Source organism: Lissotriton helveticus, chromosome 6 (assembly GCF_964261635.1).
Source record: "Lissotriton helveticus chromosome 6, aLisHel1.1, whole genome shotgun sequence".
In the NCBI taxonomy this organism is placed as follows: Eukaryota; Metazoa; Chordata; class Amphibia; order Caudata; family Salamandridae; genus Lissotriton; species Lissotriton helveticus.
Genome location: NC_136067.1, coordinates 1,188,994,523 through 1,189,021,773, shown reverse-complemented (window position 1 = coordinate 1,189,021,773; position 27,251 = coordinate 1,188,994,523).

Here is a 27,251-nt window from a genome sequence, read left to right as displayed (position 1 = left end):
ATTGTTATTTTAAAACCATTGCTACGTTCTCTCGCAGGGGCTCAGGGACATGCATTACATGTTAACATACGTTGTGTGTTAACATCATGTGGACAGAGTTGCATGCTCAAGACCAATATTAAAATTAATTACAACTATTTACATATCAGATAGGGTGTCATGATTTTCAAAGCCTCTTACTCTCCAAGATGCCATACCATTTCCTCTTCAGAATTAAGGCCCCCCGGGATCGGAGTGTCTAGGTTCATGATATACCTATTCTATAGCTGTCGCAACTTGCGAATCTTATCTCCTCCTCTTTTCATTGGGGGTAATTTGTCGATTACGAAAAATTTGAGAAGGTTGCGATTGCTACCATGAAGTTCCTCAAAATGTCGAGCGACAGGTGAATTTTGCTCTTTATTCTGGATAGCCCTCATATGTTGTAAGATCCGGGTTTTTGCAGAAAACATAGTGCTTCCCACATATTTCTTAGAGCATGGACACGTCAATACATATACACAGTATTCAGATAGGCAGGTTAGATGTTTTTCAATGTTTTTTTCTTTATCCTCTATCGGATAATACACTTTCTTTACATTTGTACTATACCTACAGGCTTTACACTTCATTCACGTGAAAAAGCCTCGAATACTAGTAGTACTTGGTCTAATCGTACTGACCTCATTCTGGCTCACCTTGCTTCTAAGTGTGTCTGCTCTCCGGTAAGTTATGCTGGGCCTATCTTTCAAAACTTTCTTTAAAGTTGGTTCTGTCCCAAGTAAGCATGAGCGCTAAATCCGCTCCGCTCGCGGAATTTGCGAATTTTCGGTAAATTCGCGATCCGCGAACTCTCGCGAATTTACTGAAAATTCGCAATCCGCGAGCGGCGGATTCTTAGGTCAAAAGTTCAACCCTTGCTGGCCTGTTGTTGTAACTATTTTACGATGGCGCCGGCAAGCTGCCAGCGCCATCGTAAAATAGTTACTAAATTAGCTTCAACAGGAAGCACTAATAGATAAAATCAAGCAGGCGCTCGTGCATCTGCTTTATTTTATCTATTCGCGCTTCCTGTTGAAGCTAATGTAGCAACTATTTTAGGATGGCGCTGGCAGCTTGCCGGCGCCATCGTAAAATAGTTTACAGGCAAGGCAGCTGTGCCCTCTTCCCAAAACGGTGGCGTCTTGTTGAATAAATATGAAGGGCAGGGTTCATTCTGGCACGATGGTCCTGGCACAAAATCAAACCTCAACCGGAAGCACTTACAGATATCATGTAAGCATGAGCCCTAGCTGAAGCTTAAATTCAGTGACTCGTTTATCGGCCCCAAAAACAATCGTGAGCGTTGTCAAGGCTGGGCAGCTGTCTATGATCGGTATCTGACCTTTTATACACACAAGAGGCATGTGCACTCGCATGGAAGCCCCGCCCCAAATCCGCAATTACGAAAATCCGCAGATACGCGGATTTTGCGGATCCACGATCCGTGAATACGCAAATTCGTGAATCGTGGATCCGCAAAATCCGCCCATGCTTAGTCCCAAGGACCTTCCAGTGTTTATTGAGACTCTTTTGAACTTTCCATGATTTTGAATGGAAAGTGGAAATAAATCTAATGGTTTCGTTTTCTTCACTTCTGTTCTCCTGGTCTGAAGTAAGTAGGGACAGATGGCTGATCTTACTGGCTTTATGAAATGCCTGGTCTATGACAGTCTGTTTATAACCTCTCTCCCTGAAACGTTCTTTCATGCACTCTCCTTCCTGGACAAAATCTTGATCCCTGCTGCAATTCCTCCGGGCCCGGAGGAACTCGCCAAACGGAATACTGTGAATCAATGCTCTGGGATGGCTGCTTTCAGCATGAAGAAGTGTATTCCCTGCGGTTTCCTTACGGAACAATTTCATCGCAAGTTTGCCTTCAGAGACTTCAACGGTTAGATCAAGAAAAACTGCCTTGGATTCACTGATTTTACCTTCTAGGGTCAGGTTGAGGTCATTTCTATTAAGATCTTGAATGAATAGTTCAGCAAGGTCACCAGGACCATCCCAGATGATAAATAGATCGTCTATGTACCGCAGCCATACTTTCACATGGCTGCGGTACAGGGCATTGGTCCTCGCTACTTGCTGCTCCCAGCCTGCCATAAATAGATTAGCAAAGCTGGGAGCAAAACAAGTTCCCATAGCTGTACCTTGACGCTGTCGATAGTATGTCTCATTAAAGAGGAAATAGTTTTGTTCAAGACAAAACTTCATCATCTGAATAATCATTTCTGTGTGTTCTAAGTAGGAGATAGATCTTCTTTTCAAGAACACACGACAGGCCTCAATACCATTCTCATGTCTGATTGACGTGTACAAACTGCACAAGTCAAGTGTGATAAACAAATAGTTCTCATGCCATACAAAGTTCTTAAGTTTGTTGATGAAGTCCCTACTGTCCTTAAGATAGGAGGGGACTTCCTCAACAAAAGGGTGCAAAAAATAATCGATATATCTCGATGTATTTTCAAGTAAAGAACCGATCGACGAAACGATAGGTCTTCCCGGGGGGCTCTTTGAGTTTTTATGCAGTTTTGGTAAAAGGTATAGTACTGCCACCTTTGGATTACGATTGAGTAGAAATGAAAACTCATTCCACTCAATCAACCCTTGATCTTTCCAATTCTTTAGCATCTCAAAATATGTGTTAAACATTTTGTCAATAGCTTGTAATGAAGGTACTTCATAGCAGTCTACACAGTTAAGTTGACGCATACCTTCCGTGACATAATCCTGCACATTCATAATAACGACATTGCCCCCCTTGTCAGATTGTCTTATCACAATAGAGTGGTCATCCTGTAATGTTTTTATGGCAAGTCGTTCACACTTAGTCAGATTATCTTTTGACCAATGATTCTGTTTGGCCAACTCCTTGAAATCAGTAATCACAAGAGATTCGAAGGTGTCAATGCTACAAGTGGGTAAAGAGGGATTGAAGGTGGACTTGGGTTTGAATGGATTCGGACAATTCAAATTTGTAGTAAAACCTAGGGTTTTAGCATTGATAGACTCATTCTCAGGGGTTCCAAATTCTAAGCATTTCAGGGTAATCAGGGATTCCACTTCAGTAATACTCTCGCTAACAGGTTCAATACTTGGTGGGGTGGAGGTGATATTTTTTACCTTAAGTTTATTCCACTTGTGCAGCCTCAATTTTCTTGTAAATTTGAAAAGGTCAATGCGTTCTTGTGAATAGCAAAAGTTAGAGGTGGGGCAGAAAGAGAGCCCAAATTGAAGTACCTCATGCTCGCTTTTAGAAAGAGGGCGGGATGACAGATTGATTACATTTTGTTGATTCATTTTCCTCTTCTTTTCTGACCCCGTGTTTCCACTCCCATAGGGGTTGAATTTCCTCTTGCAGCTTCCGCCACGCCTGACTTGTGACTGGATTTGGTTACGTCTTCTCCTTGATTTCCTCTGCCTCTGCCTTTTCCTCTGAATCCTCTGCCTCTTCCTCGACCCCGGTCTATCTGCCAGTTCTGCTGCTGTTGGGTTTGATTCATGCGTTTGAATTCCTCCCAAAAATTTGTCGACTTTGTTACATTCTTTATTGTGCTTGCTGTCGTTGCTAGCGTCTGCTCTTCCACAGATACATTGCTTTCCACCACTTCATCCCCAAATTCCGCTTCCATCTGAGATTTATCAATGTTAGCCTGCACTCCTTTTCTTGTCACATAGTCATATTTTCTGCTAAATGTGAATATTCTGCCAGAGCTGTAATCAATTTGGTCCCTCAGAAACTTTCGTTCTTTCTTGGCCACTATTTCATCCTCGTGTTTACCTATTCTTTTGTTGATCTCTTCCATTTTTTTGCGAAAATCTTCTGCAGTTTCGTCTTTGCATATCTCCTCCTTAAGTTCTGCTATTGTCTTGAGTAATATTAGTCTGTACTTCCATGCATGTTTAATTAGAATGGATAGCATTCTGTTAGAGCAGTCCATCAAATTTTCCGCCCATTCTTCTGCTAGTTCCATGTCAGGTTCCTCATATGAGGGAGCTATCAAAATTCTTAGTCCTCTAGGGACTCTTTTTTCTTCCTGATATTTTTCCAATGTAATAGCTTCCCACCATTTTGAGACCTCTTTGCGAATAAGTTTTTCCAATTTCTGGTACTTATTTTGTAAATTCATGGTTGCAGACTGTGGTTCTTTACTGGGCTGATTTGTTTGTACAAACATTGTCTGTGCCCTGAGCCTCCTGCGAGACTCCGTATCCTCATCCATAATTCCGTTTGTAGTGGAATAAATGCCTCTACATATGCTTATTGCTTTGGAATCCCTTGTTTTAAGCACACGCGCACTTTTTTACGTTTTCAATAATGCTCGGCTGGACGCCCGTATCCCATACCAGCAGACTTATTGTACGCTGTTGGTAGGTCACAGGACAGTAGCGCTACGGATGTAAACAAACCGGGATGAATTTTGACCTCGAGAAATGACTTGTTCAGCCTTCGTGAAAAAGAAATTAACGCTCACGCATATAGTTCGGCAAAGTCCAAAAGGGATTAAGTCACAGTTATAGAATGCGTAGTAGATTGCCCATAAGAGAAAGACAGGAACGGACTCACCCTGGGATGGCGCCGACGGGTCCAACAGATTCCTGTATATCCCGGATTAGACGTCCCCTCCGGGCGGTCTCTGTTCTAAGTCTCTCGTGATAATCCAACAAAGTCTCAAGGAAAATACTGTTTCCGTGCGGTTTGTATCCAAGCGCGGTCAACCGGTGTCTATTAAATGTCCAAGTTCACTTCCTCCATTTCACCGGGACCCACGACTGCGGTGCATGTCAGGGATAGAGGTCGCCCTGAAAAGTATACGCTTCTCACTCTGCACAGCGGCCGCTGTGCAAATGCACTTCCACTCCAGCCTTTCACAAAATCCAATGAGGAAAAGCACGTGTGCTAAATCTTATTTATTTATTTCGGTTCCAGCATATTTAGTAAACGGAAATCATGGAGCAAAAAACCCAACGCGTTTCGGCGACCAACACTCGCCTTGCTCACGGGTAACTTATGTATCCAAATGAAGTGTTTAAATAAAGTTATTTCCCTTTCAAAGTGCACATGTGATTTCAGTGAAAATACGTGAACATAAACAAAGGACATGGAACCTTTAACATTGGCGGCCATCTTAAAGTGGTGCTGTTCACAAGTTATATATACACACAGTTCTATCTCCATATGGCTCACCATTTTGATCATCCTACATTCATAAAGTAAATTTGGTTTATGTGCATGTTTTACCATCAGTGTGTGTTGTGTGTTTGTGTATTCTGTGGTAGTGCGATTAGGTGTGTTTTGATATGGCTGTGTTTTCGTGTTGTTGCCTTTGGTGTAGTTGTGCCACTACCTGCGGTTGTGCAGGCGTTTCTACTTGCGTGTGCCTTGGTGTGATTGTGTGTCTGACAGAATGTTTGTGTCTCCGTGCCAGGCCTGTGATGATGTCACTGTTTCCGAGCCCTGAATGGGGAGCTCCCCGTCCGCCTGCCGTTGCCGAGACATTTTTTGTCAGTGAAATTTGGAGGGGGCGGTCATATCCATTAAAGACTCGCTTCCCTGTCATTTCTATGGCCTCTGGGCCGGAGCGCGCACCTAGCCTTTGATCTGCAGCGCAGACTCTCAAATCCTTCTCTCAGGTGTAATCGGGGTAGTAACAGGAAGAAGTGTGCACATGTGACGGCGGCGGGAGGCTGGGCCTGCTCCCGCCAGGCTGACAAATAACAGTGTGCGTGTTTGTGTGTCTGCCTGTGGGGGTGTATGGAGGGTAGTGGCAAGCATGCAGCTCACCCGCCCCTTATCCGATTACAGCGACTCCGCACCTGCACGGGAGGCTAACAAAATCTCAGTTCACGAAAACAGATCAGTTACTTAAGGTAGCCTAGAGGGTTGATGCGCACGCTGGAGACGCGTGGGTAAAACACCTTTCTGCTGCATTCCGCCGCGGGCAGCCGCCTACCCCCTATCAGGTACCACGCTGTGCTGCTTGGCACTCACAGGAATACATCTATTTACGTCCTCTCGCCAAAATACCGCGCGCCTCGCCGCTTGATGGGCGCTTTTCATTTTGAGGCGAGGGAAGCTCGTCACATTGGCATCTTGCGTGCCGCCATTTTAAAGCAGGCCACGGAGCATTTGTATTGAAGGGATGTGACGGGTTTTCTTATTCATGGTGGTGTGAACATGAAGAGGGAAGTGTGGGATATTTCATATTTTCACTTCGACCAGTACAAACATATGTCAGGGACGTTGTAACACGTGTTGCTTCTCTCGAGGTACAGTGGCCATATGACTCTGTTTCATAAGGACACTGTTTCTATCAGGACACTGTTTCTATCCCTGAGCTTTTTAAGCACAATTAGTTACTCCTGTATGGTCGTCCTAATTAGGTCGGCGGAAGTAAACCAACACTATATCATCCAGAATGCATTAGGTAGTCCCATGAAGCCTAGGACTGCGAACTGCATGATGTTGTTGGTGAGGTGGTCACCCTAGCTGAACTAAGTGCCATCTCGATGTCTTGGTAATGTTGTAGCATGCTGCTTGCTCATGGGGTGGATATGGGGCACCACCTTTAGGTAAGGAATCAGGTCACTTGCAAAGCCTTGGCTCTGATTGGTTTGAGCACGTCAACCTTGATGATTGAGAGGATGTGGCATTACGACCAGAGCTGCTAACTTTGCCACTGGGGAACTAGGTTCGTGTCTCAGTGTCGGCATAACCTCCTCTGATGCTGGGCATATCAGCAAATCTCCTTGTGCCTACCAAAAATTAACGTGTCCTTGTGTAAGGGAACGGGTGCTCATGTATACCTCTTTAATACATTCGAGGTGAGTCTGAGCTTTATACAAGTAAATAACCTTCATTGACTCTTCTGTGACGCCCGTTCCACTTTCAAGTATTGATTGGACATGGTGACGTATGAGGAGTAAGGGAAGAGTGCTCCATGAAATACTCACAGGGCCGGCTTATGGCATGGAAGATCTGGGTCCAAGCCCAGGGTACCAATCTTCAGCGGGGCTTAAAGAGCTCACAGCATTAAGGTCACTCAGACAGCAGAATCCCTGTCAACTTGCTCCAGTGACTCGCATTATAGTGCTTTCACTCTTTTTTTTTTTTAACCTGCTGCAGGCGCTGTTATTAATATCTCATCAGCCTGCTTTCTTGCTCTCCCAACTCCCTCTCACCCCCTGCTGCCACACACTGTTGCCCACTCCCGCAAATAACTTGGCATCAGCGTGAGGAGCTAATCTGTGAGTGATTCAGGTGAGTTGGGAGAGGTGCAGAGATGTATGCGTTTAGGGGCAGTCATAACTCTGGCTTAATCAGTGAGGAACTGATTTCTAAACACAAAAGGGGCTCCCTGCTGCCTCATTTTATTCACTGGAAACAAAGGTCCCATATTTCTTTCCACCTACAGTGCTATTCTGGCAAAGGCTGACTGTTCGGTACACCAGCCCTTTGTATGCATGAAATGGCCCTGTGCAGATCCTGTAGCTGGTAGAATGCAGCAAGCAGTGCAGGGCAAATCTGTGTGGGCTTTATTCTGGGCCAGGCTGCTTTTCACTCTTGTTAAATGTTAAATGTTAAATGTCGTATACTTGTAAAGCGCACAGCTGCCCCAGCAAAGGGGCGTCCCGGCGCTGTATACCGCTGGGGAACCCGTCCTGGCTTTCCCTGTGGGATGGTCCCTACTGGGATTCCCCAAGGTGGAGCCAGGCATCCCCGGCGTTGATGGGGCCGTTGTGGAGATTAGGCAAGCTAATGCCCAGAGTTGCCGAGTGGGACCCCAGGTTAGAGTAGGCACCAAGGCGAGAATTGTCGAGTCCGCTGACCCTGGTCCCGGGCCGACTTCTGCTCCCGGGTCTGCCGCCTCTAACCAATGAGCCACACCACTCCACGTTACTCGAGCATTAAAGTTTGTAAGTGAATGTGATTATCTCAGTCAGCTGTCATGCTAAGGTGCTGCTGTCATTGATGCCAATAGCTTCAGGTTTCTGATCTGTCTGCAGATAAGCAGCCAAAACATCAAATGAAAGAATGTCCTGGCAGGTGTGGGGGGAGAACGTTTGTGTGGGCTAGCATGCTTCAAGGCATTATTCATGTGGGCCCATGGCGGATGGCCAAATCATACACACAGCACAGTCCCGCATTAACCTAAACACACACACACACACACCCCAACTCATGCACACACATAAGCACATAGGAATTTGCCTAACTCCCTATCCACCCATGCACACAAATATAGGCTTGCACTCGCAGTATGTCACACACTTGCACAATCACTCACACAAGTGTGTAATATAACTTACACAGTCATTGGCTAAAAGCCTAAAACACACCCAGTGACCGAGACACGCACCAATCGTACATAGAAATGGTTCCTTCCAGCGGCGGTGCGTCCATTGGGGGCGTTGGGGCATTGCCCCACTAGCCTGGACGACCGCACTGTCTGCAACACCTACTCTCTCTGATTAAAAATAAATGTGAGCGAAAAATAAATCTGAGCGCACTGCGCCCTACCGGCCCGAGACAAGCATGACAGAATCGGGCATCGTATAAGGAAGTGGGCCATGGGGGACGGGGCTGCGGCAGAGAGTGACAGGCAGCGCACAGACAGAGAATAGCGGAGTAGACAACAAGACTGTGCAATGCGCATCTGGAATCCAGGAGTAGGCAAAATTTGAGTGGCCCGCGCATGCGTAGACCTTCCCTCCCCCCCCCTCTATAGCACTAGACACAGGCACTGTCAGGCATGGACCCGGGACACCGGTCTCAAAATGGGCAGATAGTATCCTGCTCGTAGCCAATCCTGGCGCAGTGTTGCTGTTAACCCTGCGCCAGGATTGGCTGCTGCAGCAGGATTGTGCCGCGCGCGGTTGTTGGATGCTCTGCTGAAGAGCCGCACTGTATGGCCAATCACCATATGGCTATATCCAGCCATGTTGAGGTGATTGGCCATTTCTACGACGTTGCGACCTCACCGTGCGTGGCCACTGCTACCAGAAGTTCCAGAACACAACAACAAGTAAAGAGAAAGTAGAACTAATGAAGACAAGGCGCGTGTCCAGTTCGTCGTCGTTGTGTGCTGAGCGCTGACTGTGCCTACTATGGACAGTCCGGACCGCCTGGTGCTTCTTTCGCGTCCACGTAAGTTTTTTACTCTGCCGCCCTGACGGTAAAAAATAAATTATAATTATCAAGTGAGTCAAGTGTAAAGCACCCATGTGCATGCCACCCTGCCTGTCTTCTCCCCACCCCGACTCTCTGTTGGTTCACCGCTCCCCGCGCAGATGCCTATGGATCAGCACCGCGCCGCCTGTCAGCTTCAGTCTTTTGCTTGTCGTGCCCGCACCATTTTCTTTTACTTTTATTTTTTTTTGTGTTCAAAGATTTTTATTAGGAGCTGTAAAGAGATACATCATTACAAGAAGTAGTCGATTGCAATACAATTAGTTACAGAACAGTGACAGAGAAATCATACGAATAGGAAAATAAAAAAATTTGGTAACAGTAAAACAAAGCGAATCTCGTATACAATAATACCAGTGCGATAAACAAGGTTCCACATAAAATGACCTTTGTCCGCTAGAGGAGAGTTGTGTCCATGGTTACTCGGTGGCTTGTATAATCAGACCTGGAAAGGAATTGGCATCATCACACAAGAGCAGATGTAACATAAGTTATACTATTGCGTAAACCAAACCTGTGATACATGGGTAAGATGAAGTCCTCAAACTGTGGCGAAGAGTGTTTAAAACCTAGTCTGGCCAACTTACAGAATGAGTCCTATGTGATGAAGCGCTCTGAGTGCCCAGTATTCAAGATTCAAGGAGGTTTGTGTGAGTTAAAATGATCATCTAGTGAGGACCAGAGTTTCCTTAGTGGTGGTCTCCAAGGCGTGGAGGTTAAGGCTATATTGTCAGCACCTCTCAAGTAGGATATCCAATTCAACCAGTGGGGAAAGGAGGCTTTATTCGTGCTTTTCCAGTTATTAAGTATGATTTTAACCCCAGCCGTCAGCCATGGTGCCCGCACCATTTTCAACCTAATTTCTCAGGCCAGTAACCACTCCGAGGCAAGTCCCAAAGAGAAACAACTTTTATTTATTTATTTATTTATTTTTTTACTGTGGATCTGATACATAATAAATGAAACGTCTGTACGAAGCACACCTGTGTTCTATATATCGCACACAATGAATTCCGTATTCGCTGTAGCTGCTTTTCGGTGATAATCACGGGATTTCATAAACTTTTTTATGTACTCAACTAGCCAGGAAATGACCTCTAAAAGTCACCCGTTAGGCCATAAATTCTGCAGATCAGGCAGATCCTAATGACGGGCTGCGGATCTGGAATCAGGTTTGTGCCGCACAGATTGTGGCAGACAAGTTTATTAAAATTAAACAATGTAGATACGTTTATGGTGATGATGTGACGTTTAAATGCTTACTCTAAATTCCCGAAGAAAGAAAAACGTGCGCCTTGGTTCGGCATGGACATGAATTGAAAGTGTATCGGAATCGAAACCACATTTCAACAGTAAATTAATTTGCACCTTTGAATCATAGCCGAGACAAAGCCCCAATATTAATGTGTTGGAGCCCTCTCCTGACTGTAAGGATACTGCCCCAATCCGACAACAGGCCTCAAAATAATAAATGATGTGGTAGATAAAAACTGTGCTCTTTTTAACAGTCAGCTCCAGTTTTTAATGCCATATATTGGTATGCTTTACACTGCTCCTCCTTTTTGTTTGATGTGCTGTTCTTTATGTGTTTAAATGTAAGAACATATTTATATGTGTCAAGAATTATATTGTGATGTATTCCTATAGGTACTGTATCGATCCCCCTATTCCTGGCCCTATTCTGGTTAACAAGTTAACTAGCAGCCATCCCATGAGGCAGAAAACCCCCATGATGCAGGAACCGTTATCTGATAAAGCCACACTACGGCACAGGAACGTGTTATCTGATTAGGTCATAACGCTTGCCATCTAATTAGACAAGCGATATTCCTCCAGCCCCTGATAAGGCATACGGAGTTCTCAAAACAAATCAAACCTATGACAGACGTGGGAAAAACCCTGCGGCCATTGTTTTGATTTCACCGAGAACTTCAGCAAAAGAATGTGCTAACGACCAGGTCGTATGACATCCTTATTGACGTATCTATGTCCATCCTTACGTCAATCTCGGCACCTTAAAGGTATAAATATTACCGATATTGCCCTATGCAAACACACGCGGTGGTGACGAGATCGGAGCAGCCAGACTTGCCGAAGCCCAGAGCAGAGCAGACCCCGCTGGCGCAGCCCCGCCTTCCTGACGCGCTGAGAACGAGACGCTGCTTTTCTCCTGCCGAGAAAATCCAGCTCCGGCGCTTCCGGGTAGCCCTCGCAGGCAGCCTGGAATATCGAGACCAGAGACGAGAGATACCATCCCTCATTCATCCTAGATTCCAGGTACAGAACTGAATAACCCCTCGCAGAGAATTCTCTAGTCAGTCACTTGGCAAAACAAACTTAACTTAAACTGTAACTTTCTATTCCCGCCCACGTATTAGGCTTAGGTCAGGTACACGGGGTAGGCGTAGTTAGAAACACCAGTTGAGTACGATTAGTCAAATGTAAATGTGTATGTATATATTTTATCCATTTTAAACCATCATATGGCTTAGAAACCATATCAATGTTTTTACAGTATTATTTTATACTTCTGCTTTTAATGTATGCACTTTACTTAACCATAAGTATTGCAATAATATCGATCCATTTCTCTTGTATGAGAAAAGAGACTGATCAATAAATAACATCTTTTATTGAACACGCCCGTCTATTCCTTTTCTCTACAATCTGGTGAGACTAAGAATGCACGTACTGACTGAGTAAAATAAGTCGTCTTTTGTTTTCACACGACTCTAGAGATACACTCTTGATTAGGGGAGAGCAAAGTTGTCATGTTCTATGGTTGTCAGAAACTAAATCCCTTCTTGTCTATCCAGGGAGGTTCAACTCCTCCTTGCCTATTCGAGAAAGTTTCTAGTGAACTCTGAGCTAGCTGGCAAACCCAAAACTTTAAGTCTAATATCGACAGTAGTAGACCTAGTTAACGTCTGGTCTAGGCCTATACTATTGAAGGTATTATTCCAATGCGCAGAGCCTATTGGGATAATAGGAACTACACTACATGGCGCCCAACACGTTTGGAAGGGCGATAAAACTAACGTAAGACATTTAGAGTAACTCAGTCGTGCTTTTTCACTCAGACCCCTTTTTCCCATAATACTCCAAAGACGTCTGGAGTGGGTGAAAGGTAATATCCGCCAGACCTCGCAGGAGGAAACTCCTATGTATGGTTCTTGGTTTAGTCAACGTTGAAGGATAAACTGTTCCAAAATATTGTGCATCTAATCTTTGTTTCCGTAAGAAACCTGATCTGCAAACAAAAGAAATAACCTTCCTGTCGGTAAAATGGTAGACAGTGATGATGAAAGAGAGGCAGTTAGGATAGCAACTGAACTCGCAGCAGCTGACAATGCGCTGCAAGACGCTGACCAGGATATAATACTCATCCCGGTCATCAAAAGAAAATCTATAACTTTAAAACTTATAGAAAATGGACTGACACCTAGAGGTGGCACAGTCATATTCGTAATTGAGGCACACGAATATCGGCAGACAGAGGTATACTATTCATGGATACATTTTCCAGCAGCAAATGCTGTAACAAAGTACTTCCACTATTACAAAACAGAGGATCCTCCAAATGAGTACACTCCTTTCGAGGAGGTGGAAGTACCACTTAAATTTCAAGAGCATCTGCTCTTATTTAATGGCGCCCTAAAACATAATAATCACATCACCAGGCTCGGTCCCTTAGGTAGACCAGGAGCAACGTGGCCGGTCCTAGCCGGATACACACCACATCCAGACATCGATGGGATGTCTGCAGCAGAGCTTTTAACACAGCTAAAACAATTAATAAAATTACATAGACAATTAGTCCAATATGTGATGCGGACTTCAACAATTCAACCAGCAATTAAAATTCCACAGCTGACCCCTCACCAGGGGAACACAAATAAAATTACACCACAGAATATACAGTCCTGCCTAGGTAAAGTACCGGCTAAACGGGAACAAATACCATTCTGGCTAGCACAAAAAATCACCCAAATAGAGGCGGTGTTTCCAGACACCACCCCGTTAGAAAAACACAGGATTCTGACTATCTGTCTTCCAATGGGAATCGCACCACACGTGGAGGACTGTGACACTTGGGGTACAGTCTTTGCTTCCATCTACACAAAAACGCACGGTGTTCCATCCATTTCGGTAATACCAGATGTGCTAAAACAAATTCAAGACGAATACGGTCCAGAACCTGCTTTAACTCTTGGTATGAAATTACTAAAAGACTTCAAGCAGGTCTCGGCTATATTATTAGCCAACATAAAGGGAGAAGCAGCAAACGTGGCGATCCGCCAGAGGTTAAAGGAGACAGATATAGCAGACCAACCAGCTGAAATTGCCAGAATTATAGAAAAGTCCTATGAGGAACTAGGTAGAGATAGTTTAGGTGGAATACCAGTAAAACCACAACTGATTGAAAGTCCTGAAAAAATATTTTTTAACAATAATTCAACATCACAAAAAAAGAGCTGGGATGGAAACAAACAATCCAATCCTAAAGAAAAGAAATTCCAGTCCAGAGGAAGGTCTCCTCGGCGAAGAGAAAAATCTCCGAACCAAAGACACAGGTCACCCCAAAGTGACCCCTCTGGGAAAAGATATAACCTTAGAAATAGGGATAATATAAAGAAGCCTGATAGATATCAAGACATTGATACATGTCCCTCTCAATCTTTTCAGACTTCCTCGCAGAAATCGGAAAGAAGAGGACGATCAGAACAAAGAGAAGAGCACGCCAAGTCCAAAGACAAGGAACCTGCTCATCTAAAAAAGAAACTACAATTTCCAAAAAAGAAGGTAGCCAGTATCAAGGTAGTTAACAATGCCGAGAATACTGAGGACACAACTGAAAAACGGAGAATGGGCTCAGACAATGCTAGACAGCGCAGCAGAAGTGAGCATAGCTCGCAAAGTCCTTATGAATCATCTGGAGTCAGTGGACACGAATGAATATCTTCAAGTAGAAACTGCAGACACCAGATTTAGCAAACCTCACAAAATATATGAAATAACTTTACGTATAGAAGGGGATAAGACTAGAAAAATAAGGGGACTATTTTGGGATAATCTCTCCAAGGGCTATGACATCCTTCTAGCTGAAAAAGACTGGCCACCAGAGTTTGTCAGGGAGTGCCCTCATGGCGAAGAAATAATTATGCCTGCCTTCTCAAATCATATCCCAATTCATAAAAAATACACACTTGCCAGAAAGTGGGCAGTAGCTCAAGCTCCTGCTTTATATAAAAATCATGTAGGATGGGATGAGGACTCTCCTCCTCACAAATTCCAGTTAAAATCACAACCTACTGCACAAAGACAGTACCCAATTAAGCAAGAAGCTAAAAAACAGGTAAAAGAAATCCTAGATCAACTAGAATACCAGGGGGTGATTGAAACTTGCACCTCACAAATGAACAACCCTTTGTTTCCGGTCTCCAAACCAGACAATTCATATCGTCTAGTTTTGGATTACCGACACCTTAACTCATGTTGCAAAACTTTTGCAGTGCAAAACTCGCATAGTGCTGCACTAATGAATAACATAGTGCGCAAAAAATACAAAACAACATTAGACATCTCTAATGGATTCTTTTGTCAAAACATAGCACCAGAGAGCAGATATTTGTCTGCATTCTCAATAAATGGCACTCAAAAACAATTCTGTCGGTTAGCCCAGGGGTACAAGAATAGCCCAGGGGTATTCTCAGCGAGAGTAACAGAGTTACTACAAACATATGATGACGAAGCATTATCTTATGTCGATGACATATACCTAACAGATGATGACTTGGATACTCACTTGAAGAGAGTGAACACCATAATACTTGGGTTCGCAGCAGAGGGTTACAAATTCACCTTTAAAAAATCCAGAATTGCCCATCTAACAGTCCTGTTCTTAGGATATGAATTATCAAGTGAAGGCAAAAGCCTGGCTGACAATTTCCTAGAGAAATGTGCCGTACTCCAAGCACCAAGAACACTAAAAAACCTACAGTCAATTCTAGGCTTCCTAAATTTCGGAAGAACATACATTGCAAATTACGCAGAAAGGGTCAAACCCCTTTATGATCTAATAAAACCAGATTTTAAAAGAACTAATTGGACTCAGATACACACAGAAATATTAAGATCCTTACAAACAGACATGTTAATTAAAACAAAATTAGAAACACGTGATAACACACGCAATCTTGTGATTCGAGTCATCCCAGGAAGATGCGGATTCACATACCTGACCTCTAATGAGGGAGAAAAGGTACCAATTGCATTCAAATCACACTTGTACACAGAAGCTGAAAAGAAATTCAGCATTAAAGAAAAAATTGTTCATGCAGTTCAAACCACAATAGCTAGAGAAAAAGATCAAGCTGACGGGAGACATATCACAGTCAGAACAGCAGAGTCAGCCTTTGAGGCATTAACAACACCGTGTAATTTACCAACAACAACATTGAATCCGGAATGGATACAATGGGTGAATTCAATCACAACGGACAAAGTATACTACTACTTTGATCCAGAACTAGAGGAACTGAAAAATCTAGAATATGAAAGAACATTCCCTCTGCCAATCGACATTCTGCCCTTACGACAATACGCTTGCGTAATCTATACAGACGGACATGCTCAACCCTCCGTTTGGGGAGAACAAGCATACAACCCAACATGTGAGATTACAAAAGAAGTGTGGCGCGGAGGTAAATTAAGACCTCTATTAACAAAAACACACTCAGTAGAAACTAATTCAGAACAACAGACTGAAATAATAGCATTGAAAATGGCGCTAGATAATGCGGATCGCGAATTCCCGACACTTATAGTGTCCGATTCATATTACTGCGTCAAATCATATAACAACGATTTCCAGACATGGATTCAAAACGGTTACAAAGATGACACAGGTGCAACAATAAAGCAAAAACTGCTCTGGGAACAAATAGCTCTTTTACAAAAAGAACTACCAAAGACTCACGTGACACACTCACCGAGTCATCAGCGTGATGGCGTTCACGTTGCAGGGAATTCATTGGCTGAGACAGCCACAGCGGTAGCAACTAAATCGGCTTCCGTAGCTCGAAAAAAGCATACAGTGAAGTATATTGACGGTGAAACAGTGCTGGCGGTGAAAATGTCATCAAAAGGCGACTGCTCAGCGCTACCGATCAACTATCCACTCAATTATACATACATAATCGATGCAAACTCCGTCCCTTTTGCTCGAATCCCTGGAGTGGGGGATAGAGTGATTCCAAACATGGACAGGAGAAACTTGTTAATAGCAGACGCACATATGGGCGAGGGTCTCAGACACCTCAAACTAAAAGATTCTCTGGAAGAATTACAATCAAGGTACTGGTGGCCAGGCATGAGCCTGCATCATACCATTTTTGTAAAGAACTGCCCAAACTGTAACAGAAATCGCAGTGGTGAGAGAAACGGTGTAATACCGTGTCGTTTCACTCCAGAAAAGATCAACAGTAAAAAGCAAAGCGTCCGATTAACATATACAGGCTAGTTTCCACTTATAATGTAGATCACCAGCACTCAGCTGACGTCTGGACTGTTATACAAAGATTTGCGAGTCTAAATGGCATATACGCTAAGAGCATGCTACGTTTGGCTATTGTTCTCACTCTAGCCCTCCAGCCTGAGTGGAAACATGGCCAAATGAGCATAGCACAGCGGGAATCTTCTCACTTCCTTCCTGAGGGTTACGGGATGGTGTAAAGAAAAAACCAAGGCATAAAGCTATCTATAACAGAAAGGATATTAGGTTCGGGAGCTGGGTGGGTCAAACATCTAATAAGTGTCCAACGTAGTCTAAATAACTTGCCAAGAAATTCTCTGAAGGGATTCAGTCCGTACGAATTATTATTTGGAACTAGGATGTTGGTCTTAGACCTCGACAGTCAGACTTCAGTGGTGAAGGAAAAAAGCTTTGATATCAAAGATCGTTTGGCTGTTTTGCAGGACTTAAACGAAACAAGAAAAGACCTGAGCAACATAAAATTGAAACAGCAGCCAACAACCACTGAAGAACCACCACCTGTCCCAGCAAGACCTGTCTGGATTCCAAAAGTCGGGGATCTAGTCAGAGAAAAGATCGCGGTAAAGAAGGAATTTGGGCCTTCTTACAGAAAAGCAGTTCCTGTCTTGTCTGTCAACGGGACAAGATCAGTTGTACTACCGCCGCTTGCTGGTAAAAAGGAGAACCGAGTTGTATCCATCGACCTGGTAAAACCACAACATGTGGCCGATAACAAATAGTAGGCCAAGTGGACTCCCGAGAAGTAGTAGAACACCAAGATTTGCTACTAACACAGAGGTTCAATCTAAGAGGCTAATCACATTCGAAACGCCTACAGAACTACAACAAGGACTATGCAACAATGCAATGGAACTTAGACCTCTGAATACCCAAATAAAAACATTTAGCAGAGACACACCAATCTATAATGAAGTAACAAACGACCATGCAAGAAACAATAATCCTGAAGCAATTGGAACAATTGACAGAACTGCATCCGGCTACTTCATAAACTTTGGTGATTCCTCTGAAGACCTAAGTGAATCAAAAACACAGCCATCAACAAAAACCTTTAAAGATAAAGTTAAAGTACTTTTGAAACAACTGAAAGAAACATATCTAATTTCTCCATGGATTGAATTTTGGGTGGGTTTTGGTGCATTTATCCTCATACTTTGGCTCATCATGGTACTAACTTTGGGACGCTTCATTGAGGGAAAATATGCTAAAATGGACACAGCAAGTCAGAAAATCAACTTGATCCTCAAACCACACACATCTTCACACGTCGAGAAAAGAGAACTTTCTTCAGTCAACTTCACAGCCAATCCTATACCGGGTGGGGTAGCATGGGACAAAACTGACTACGAAATTTATGGTCCGGTTGAAATCCTGAAATATCCACACCAAATTAAGATCTCGTTGAGTGACTTTGTAAAACCAAGCTCATTTGCTGAAGATTGGGACTTTGAAAGTATAAATAATATGATGTCTGACTTAGTGATGTCTGCTAAATTTACCAAACATGATTATTTGCAGGGTTCGACAAATTATGATAGTATGTACTGTTATAACCACTATGGTAACCATTTTCTACATAGATCTGCACAACCTAGAAATGTTTTAAATTATAATCAATGGGAACATTGTGCAACCCCTCCAAAAGGAAGCTCAAGAACCGTTTATGACAAATATTCATACTTTTCAGGTTTTAACACAAGTAATGCTGAAACATTTTATTTCAAATTGTCAAATAAGACAGGGACAAAGACCATGATAACAAACACGAAATTGATATATTCAGACTCATTCTTTGAACAAATGAATACTTTTGGTTTTGATTATTGGGACAAAAACGTTGAAGTAAAAAGTGTTTGGGGTACAAAAGAATGGCAAGTACAGGGTATAGAATCTTTGTTTAGAGCCTGCATGATCCCAGAACAAATTATATTTTTAAATGACACTGTTCAACAAACTACCTGTCTTGGCTTAGTCAAAATCAAAGACTTAAATAAACCGTCTATTCCAAAACCAACAATGAACAGCAATAGCTCTACAGATGAAGAGATAGACGTAAATTATGTATTAAACCAAAACAGAACACATCCTGATTGGAAAAAGTGGTTGATCTGGCCCACAGATACCAATAACTGTCAAGATAGATTCCTGAACAAAACACAGGGGTTCAAAATGACCAGGCCAGACCCTAGATATTCCCAAAGACAACACCCAGGAATAATAACCACCTACAGTGTGGGCAAATTATGCCTTCAGTGGCTACAAACTTCCACACTGGCAGAAATTAAGCAACACCTAACTTTACTTACTGATGGTGCTGACTTGCGTGATTTCATTATGGGACCGCGCAAACAGCGTCAGAAACGTTTCATAGCAGCCTCTGTATATGCAGCAAACAACGAGGCCTGGAAGGTGACTCAAATTGAGACAGCAGAAAGAATACGGGAAATTGACCGTATTAATTTGGAAAAATCACTTTCTGTAGTGGACAATGGGTTAATGACTCTGTCCTCCAGAATTTTTTCTCTGGACAGCATTGTGTCTTCAGCAATCGACATAATATCGCAAGACTTACTGTTGTTACAACACGGTCAGTCCCAATTGCGTTCTATTGTACAGCTTGGCTGGACGTTACAAAATCTGCGTTCAGGCTATGTGCCTTGGCGTTTAATCAACACAACATCACTATTTAATATCTTTAACCTTACTGATAAACAAATCAGTATGGCACAAAAGGGTGCTGATTATACAATCCTGAGCATTGAGAAACTCGAGAGATTACCAGTGACAATGTCAGAACGACCTGTCAGTGAATGGATAATACATGGGATAATTAATATTCCAATATCAACCTTCAGGTTTCAATACTGCCAAAAATATATACAGGCTGGCATGTACGAAAGATTGGGAAAGGGGTACATTAAAACAACATGGAACCTGCCCTATTCACATGCATGTGTCAGTAATAAAGGACAGAAAGTGTTTCTTAGTGGCGATAATTGTGCAATGTCACTAAGCGGTACACTTCTGTGTAATGGAATTAGTTTGCATGGAGCCTGTGAAGGGAACTCAAATAACCTTTCATGTCACCAGCTAGGCGCACCTGCAACAGAGATAGAACCATTCTTTCAAAGACTCTACAATGGGAGTTACATTCTAATTGTAGATCGCAGATGCTGTAGTCTTATGCCCGGGACTCCTTATCTCGTAACTACGACTGCGAAGGTCAAGTGCTGTGGACGCTTATTGTTCCCCAGCTCCCTTCCAGACAGGGAGGCAAGGGCATGGCCCAACTTGAAAATTACTTCTATTCGAATAGATACTTTAAGCAGAATGAAAACAGTGCTTCTTCAGACGCCGACCAGACTCACGTCATCAAAAGAAACGTATGATCTCCTAGTCGCAAGGACGACTGCAGAGATTCACTCCTTATTATCAACTAATTCCCCCATACATTTCGCAGAAATCCTGAATGAAATCTTAAATATTTCTGATACCAGTGGAGTCTCAAAAGTATTTGAGACAGTATTTTCGATGGCATTAACACCATTCAAAGCCATACTGGGTATTTTTCCAGATTTCGTCCATTCGATTTTTGGCGGACGTCCCCTCATTTTGGGACTAATTGCAGGAATCCTATTCTTAGTCCTTATATTTCGATATGGCAAACCATGTCACAGACAAAACACCTGCGACAAGGGAAGAAACAATCCTAGCCATTGGATACCGGGACCGGATATAAAAAATCCTGGGACTATCCCGGCTTAGAGACCTGAACATGACTTGGTTTCTTTCATTTCGACCTATGTGGCATCGATGTGTTTTACCTGTATTAAGGTGCTTGCTATGCGGAGAAGAATGCGTGTTAGACACCTGTCTGACTCTACAATCAGATGCGCCAATGGATGCAGAAACATTGTTGAGTCCAATAAAGGCTCATGCTTTGTGCTGCCCTCAACGGCTACCAATCCTGATGACGGCATTCGTGGAAGCTTCACCACTACGATTAAGGGGTAGTGAAGTTCAAGATGAAAGCAGCATTGATCAGGTACGACCTTCTGTCAGCAATACTAATCAAAACGTCAATGGAGACAATCATGCGCACGAATGCATGGTTACACCTTTTTCCGAGTTAGTGGAACTCTCCCAGGAAGCTGTTGACAACTTTTTCGAGAGTCTAAATGATATGATGTTCTCACCAGAGCAGAAATAGAGACTTTTGAGCAAGCTCGCACACGGCGTTCCCTGAATTTGGCCTTCACCGAGAATAGCAAAATACCATGAACATTTTCCCTCCAGTTCACGGACAGCAACTTTTTTCAGCAGCCCCAAAATATTTCTACATATTTTTCGGGACACTTATCTTCTGCTTAAAGTAAGAACTAAAATTTCTAAATTTAGATAGTTTATAGACATTAGCTGCCCGCTGGTATATTCATAATTATTTTATTCTGTGATGGAATGGTCTCGAACCTTTTTTCTGTATTTAGAGCCATTTCATGTGTAAATTCTCATATACAAATTAATGATAATGTATAGATATGCGTGATTACTTTAGCGTTATTCTACGGCTTGAGTGCATATATTACATGTGACTGTTTTTTCCGTATATTTGATAATTTCAAAATGCATTTATGTATTTTGGGGTGGTAAGGTATACACGATACTCTACAGTAGGTTTTACTATGCATAGATTCGTAAATATGTCCATAGTTAGCGTGGAGTGGGTGTGATGTATTCCTATAGGTACTGTATCGATCCCCCTATTCCTGGCCCTATTCTGGCTAACAAGTTAACTAGCAGCCATCCCATGAGGCAGAAAACCCCCATGATGCAGGAACCGTTATCTGATAAAGCCACACTACGGCACAGGAACGTGTTATCTGATTAGGTCATAACGCTTGCCATCTAATTAGACAAGCGATATTCCTCCAGCCCCTGATAAGGCATACGGAGTTCTCAAAACAAATCAAACCTATGACAGACCTGGGAAAAACCCTGCGGCCATTGTTTTGATTTCACCGAGAACTTCAGCAAAAGAATGTGCTAACGACCAGGTCGTATGACATCCTTATTGACGTATCTATGTCCATCCTTACGTCAATCTCGGCACCTTAAAGGTATAAATATTACCGATATTGCCCTATGCAAACACACGCGGTGGTGACGAGATCGGAGCAGCCAGACTTGCCGAAGCCCAGAGCAGAGCAGACCCCGCTGGCGCAGCCCCGCCTTCCTGACGCGCTGAGAACGAGACGCTGCTTTTCTCCTGCCGAGAAAATCCAGCTCCGGCGCTTCCGGGTAGCCCTCGCAGGCAGCCTGGAATATCGAGACCAGAGACGAGAGATACCATCCCTCATTCATCCTAGATTCCAGGTACAGAACTGAATAACCCATCGCAGAGAATTCTCTAGTCAGTCACTTGGCAAAACAAACTTAACTTAAACTGTAACTTTCTATTCCCGCCCACGTATTAGGCTTAGGTCAGGTACATGGGGTAGGCGTAGTTAGAAACACCAGTTGAGTACGATTAGTCAAATGTAAATGTGTATGTATATATTTTATCCATTTTAAACCATCATATGGCTTAGAAACCATATCAATGTTTTTACAGTATTATTTTATACTTCTGCTTTTAATGTATGCACTTTACTTAACCATAAGTATTGCAATAATATCGATCCATTTCTCTTGTATGAGAAAAGAGACTGATCAATAAATAACATCTTTTATTGAACACGCCCGTCTCTTCCTTTTCTCTACAATCTGGTGAGACTAAGAATGCACGTACTGACTGAGTAAAATAAGTCGTCTTTTGTTATCACACGACTCTATAGATACACTCTTGATTAGGGGAGAGCAAAGTTGTCATGTTCTATGGTTGTCAGAAACTAAATCCCTTCTTGTCTATCCAGGGAGGTTCAACTCCTCCTTGCCTATTCGAGAAAGTTTCTAGTGAACTCTGAGCTAGCTGGCAAACCCAAAACTTTAAGTCTAATATCGACAGTAGTAGACCTAGTTAACGTCTGGTCTAGGCCTATACTATTGAAGGTATTATTCCAATGCGCAGAGCCTATTGGGATAATAGGAACTACACTACAATATTTTAGGCAGAAATCTGCCTCAGTTCGCTTTTCAGTCAGTTCAATTATCTCTGCTGCCCCCACCCCTACTTTCTGTTTCTCGTTGCTAAAGACAAGGATTACGAATTGTTAGGTCTGTTCATAAAGAAAAGTTGCATCATGCATGAAAAGAATTGCAGAAGATCACCAGGGAGTTGAGTACTTTCTTCTCACGCTTAGTCTCAGACAGGGTGTACAGTTTGTCTCTGACACAATTGCATGCCTACATAGCACACACAATGGGTTGTGACGAAAAGCTTTGTGCTGCATGCTCAGTCAGGTACGTAGAGAGCCACATGACCGGAAGACACCTTTTAGGAACTAAAAAAGGTGAATTTTCATTTCTCACGGTCGCATTAGTCAGGTTGTACCCTGTGTTTCCGCACATCACCAGACATATGCACCATCATCCCAAGGTTGGCAAATCATACTGGGCCTGGCTCACAAACATTTTTGGGCACACACGTGTAACTACGCGTTGGTTTTGTACTAAATTAAGCAACCTGATTAGGAGAGCAAAGACTTATATAACTTTATGATTATGAATTGCACTTACCCCCTCACCACTTGCCAGACGTCACTGTTATAAATGTAACAATTGGGCAGAAAGTGGTACTGAAGGGAAGGCATTGGCCCAGAAAATGCAGTGACAGTCACAAGTATCTCAGGTTTGAGGCTGTTGATAAACATGTTGCAGATAGCTTCACGACCTTAAACACATGTTAAACTGTTCGAGTGAGTGGTTGAGGCTAGCTAGTTTCCAATATGGTGAATGGACAACTTCGCCCTATGCAATGCGAGATAAATATGGTTTGAGAATAGGCCAAGATACACAGCCTCAGCAGTGAAGAGTCCAATAAGAATATGGTAATAAGCCATTTGGGGATGCAAGAGGCTATATGTGAGTAGCACCGCTGGTTAGGTTATGTTAAATATTTTTAATATAGCACTCATCTCACCTGGGGCATCTCAGGGCTGTGTGGAAGCAAGGATCGGAGTGGAAGGGAGGCAGTTAGAATAGGTGGAAATAGGTGGTCCATACTAGAATAGCAAGAGATGAGATGAAGTGAGTGCAGAGATGCAAGAACACATTATACTCACTGTGGGGGCAGCATAGATAGAGTACAGAGATTTAATGGGAGGGCAGTTGTGTGGAAATCAATTTGGTCTAAGCATTCTACAACGCGACGTAGGTGGCGACCTCAGGAAGAGAAGGAGATAAATAAACGCAACTCGGGAAATGTTGTGGAAGTGTTCGGAGCGGCGCGCCTGACCCTAAAATGGCGGCCGCTTAGGACATTGGGACACGTGAACGCTCTCAACAACGAGGAAAACTGAGGGGACCCACCGCACTTCATATAGAAGCAGGGGACGGCCTCAGGAAGGGAAGGATATAAATAAATGCAACTGTGGAAGTGTTGTGGAAGTGTCCGGAGCGGCGCGCCTGACCTAAAATGGCGGCCGCTTAGGACATTAGGACACTGATTCACTTGAATGCCCTTGACAACAAGAAAAACGGAGGGGACCCACTGCACTTCATCTAGAAGCAGGTGACGGCCTCAGGAAGAGAAGGATATAAATAAATGCAACTGTGGAAGTGTTGTGGAAGTGTTCGGAGCGGCGCGCCTGACCTAAAATGGCAGCCGCATAGGACATTAGGACACTGATACACTTGATTGCCCTCGACACTTGAATGCCCTCGACAACGAGTGTGGTAAACGGAGGGGACCCACCGCACGTCATCTAGAAGCAGGTGATGACTGCATGCTTATACAGGCTTTATAGTGAAGAATATAACAGGGGATATATTCGAAACGGCGCGCCTGACCCAAAAATGGTGGCCGTTTTAGGACACTGAGACATTAGACTGTTCTTGATGACAAACGGGGAAAAGGAGGAGACCTGCCGCATTACAACTCGAAGCAGGTGGTGAATATATCATGAATATCCCATGAGAATGCTTAAAATGAAATACTGCAAGAGTCGTTGCAGCGTGCCTGACTCGGAAAGGGCGGCAGCTTAAGTCAATTAGACTATCTTCCATAGAAAACTTAACTGACAGCAGAGAGACAACAACTGGAAAGACAAGGAAACAAAAAGGGAATAACGAAGCACGACACAGAGAGTAAGGAGCCACACACTGTATCTAATCTGACGTTGGATAGGGAAAGGGGACTAAGCAAATATAGTGGAATTAGAGGAACTCATGTGTCTACTGAAGAGCAACCATAACAGCGGACATCTTGGAATGGCTAGTTTCACACAATAAGAACACATTTAGGTCTAGTCTTATCACTCTTATCAAAAACTGCAACTTCTAGGCGGCTTCCTAAGAAAATTATTCGAAAGAGATATTTACATATTTAAATATACAGCATCAGTACTGTAACAATCTAGGATTCAAACGAAGAAGAGTCAACATATATCCCACAACGCGGAGCAAACATGGACGTAAGATACCGGGAGGCTTTTGGCTCGAAAGCTCCGAGCATAAAATATCCAGCTAAATTATCCAAAAATGCAGCAAAAAAGTTTAAACATAATACTCTAAGGAAAAACGCTGACACTCTGTTCTCTGACTCATATTTTAATATAGATAAAGGCATTATAGTGAATGACCTAATATTCTTCTCAAATAAAATGGCTAAATGGCGCAATGCCTTCACAAGTATGCTTAACATAAAAGCTACGAAAAACATCCCTCATGGCACAAAAATAATGACCTCACCCTCAAGAAGATGTGAAGCCGAACCATGCATTACCATATATAAAACTGGTATAGTGCTGATACAAGCAGCGAACAGCGAGCTAGATAAGTTCGACAAGGTATTCCCAACCTTAAAAGAGTTGCTAGAGAGCTCAAGATACCAACTACATCTGACCTCTCCAGAAGTCACTCCTGTCAACAACAATATCACTACCAGAGACGCCAATCGAACTCGAGATCACCAGGATCAAGCTATTAACTCGAGAGATAAAAGTGAAACAGGACTGACAATATCGGAGAATGAGACTGAAAGGACAGGATGGTCTTCGAGTTGTGAGAACAATGAACAGGACCAACTCCAAAAGGAGGAGTCGACACCATTCCCAAATGTTGAGATTTCTTGCGTGGAACGCACATCTACCTCGAGTGAATCACTCAATGAGAATCGGGAAACAAACAAGGTCGAAGGTATCAACCTCCCTTTACCTCCTTCTAGCACAGTACTAGAATCACTTAGATCGTCACCTACAAAAACACTCCCAGCATCTCAAAACTCAGATAGCACTACTGTCATCTCAAATAGAAACGAAACAGACAATCAAACAGTGGATATAAAGAAAAAGACTGCGACATTAAGAACAGACCAAAAACAGAGAAGAGGAAAATGCAGAACACGGATAGACAGATTAGTCATTTCTAAGAAGTCACGCCAAAATCAGAAAGATATTAAAGGGCTTCAGAAACTAATTGGCAACATGGCTCAAGACACAATTAGTTCTCTACAAGCGATTGAAAGAATACTGGAAATGACGGTGAGCACTCACTCCAAGGTCACACATATACAAAATCTGGTACACTCCTCACAAAGAAAGAGCAACGAGATGGCAATGCCATTAGCAAAAAAGCACATCAGACCAAATAGAACAAAGTCCTTGTCGAAGGAGGAAACTCTTGCCTTACTCCGAACTTATGAACCCACGGACAGTAAGAGAGAGGAGAGAATCAGAACAGTACCGGTCGATTCTAATAGAACATCCAGAAAGAATGATAGAAAACCCGACCTCAACAATTTACATCGAATACAGCTAATAACTGAGACCAAAGAGATGAACCATAGCAATTCCGGGAAGTCACTGACCTGCCTCTTACTCAATTGTCGATCGGCAACCAAACATGCTTCAGACATAGCAGACCTCATCATCAACAAGGAAATTGATCTGGCAGTCCTTACAGAAACATGGCTTTCAGAATCATCTTTGCCAACAATGGATCTATTAGTACCTCCTCAATATAACATTGTGAGACTAGATAGACTAAAAAAGATCGGAGGAGGGATAGCCTGCATTAACCGAGCGGATATAGAGGTCAACCAAATACAATCCGATCCACTAGAATCTTGTGAATACCTAGGTCTTAATATAAGATCAGCAACTAATCAAAGATGCAACCTACATGCGTTTTACCACCCACCCGGAGAGAACGCAAAGTTCACAGAGCAGTTAATGGAGATCATAACGGCCAACTCTAACACTGATGCTAAGAATATATTCCTAGGCGATTTCAACTTACATTGGGAAGACTACAATGACAAACTAGTTAACACGCTTAAAGTCTTCCTCGCCGAGCTAAACCTCAATCAAGCATGCACACAACCTA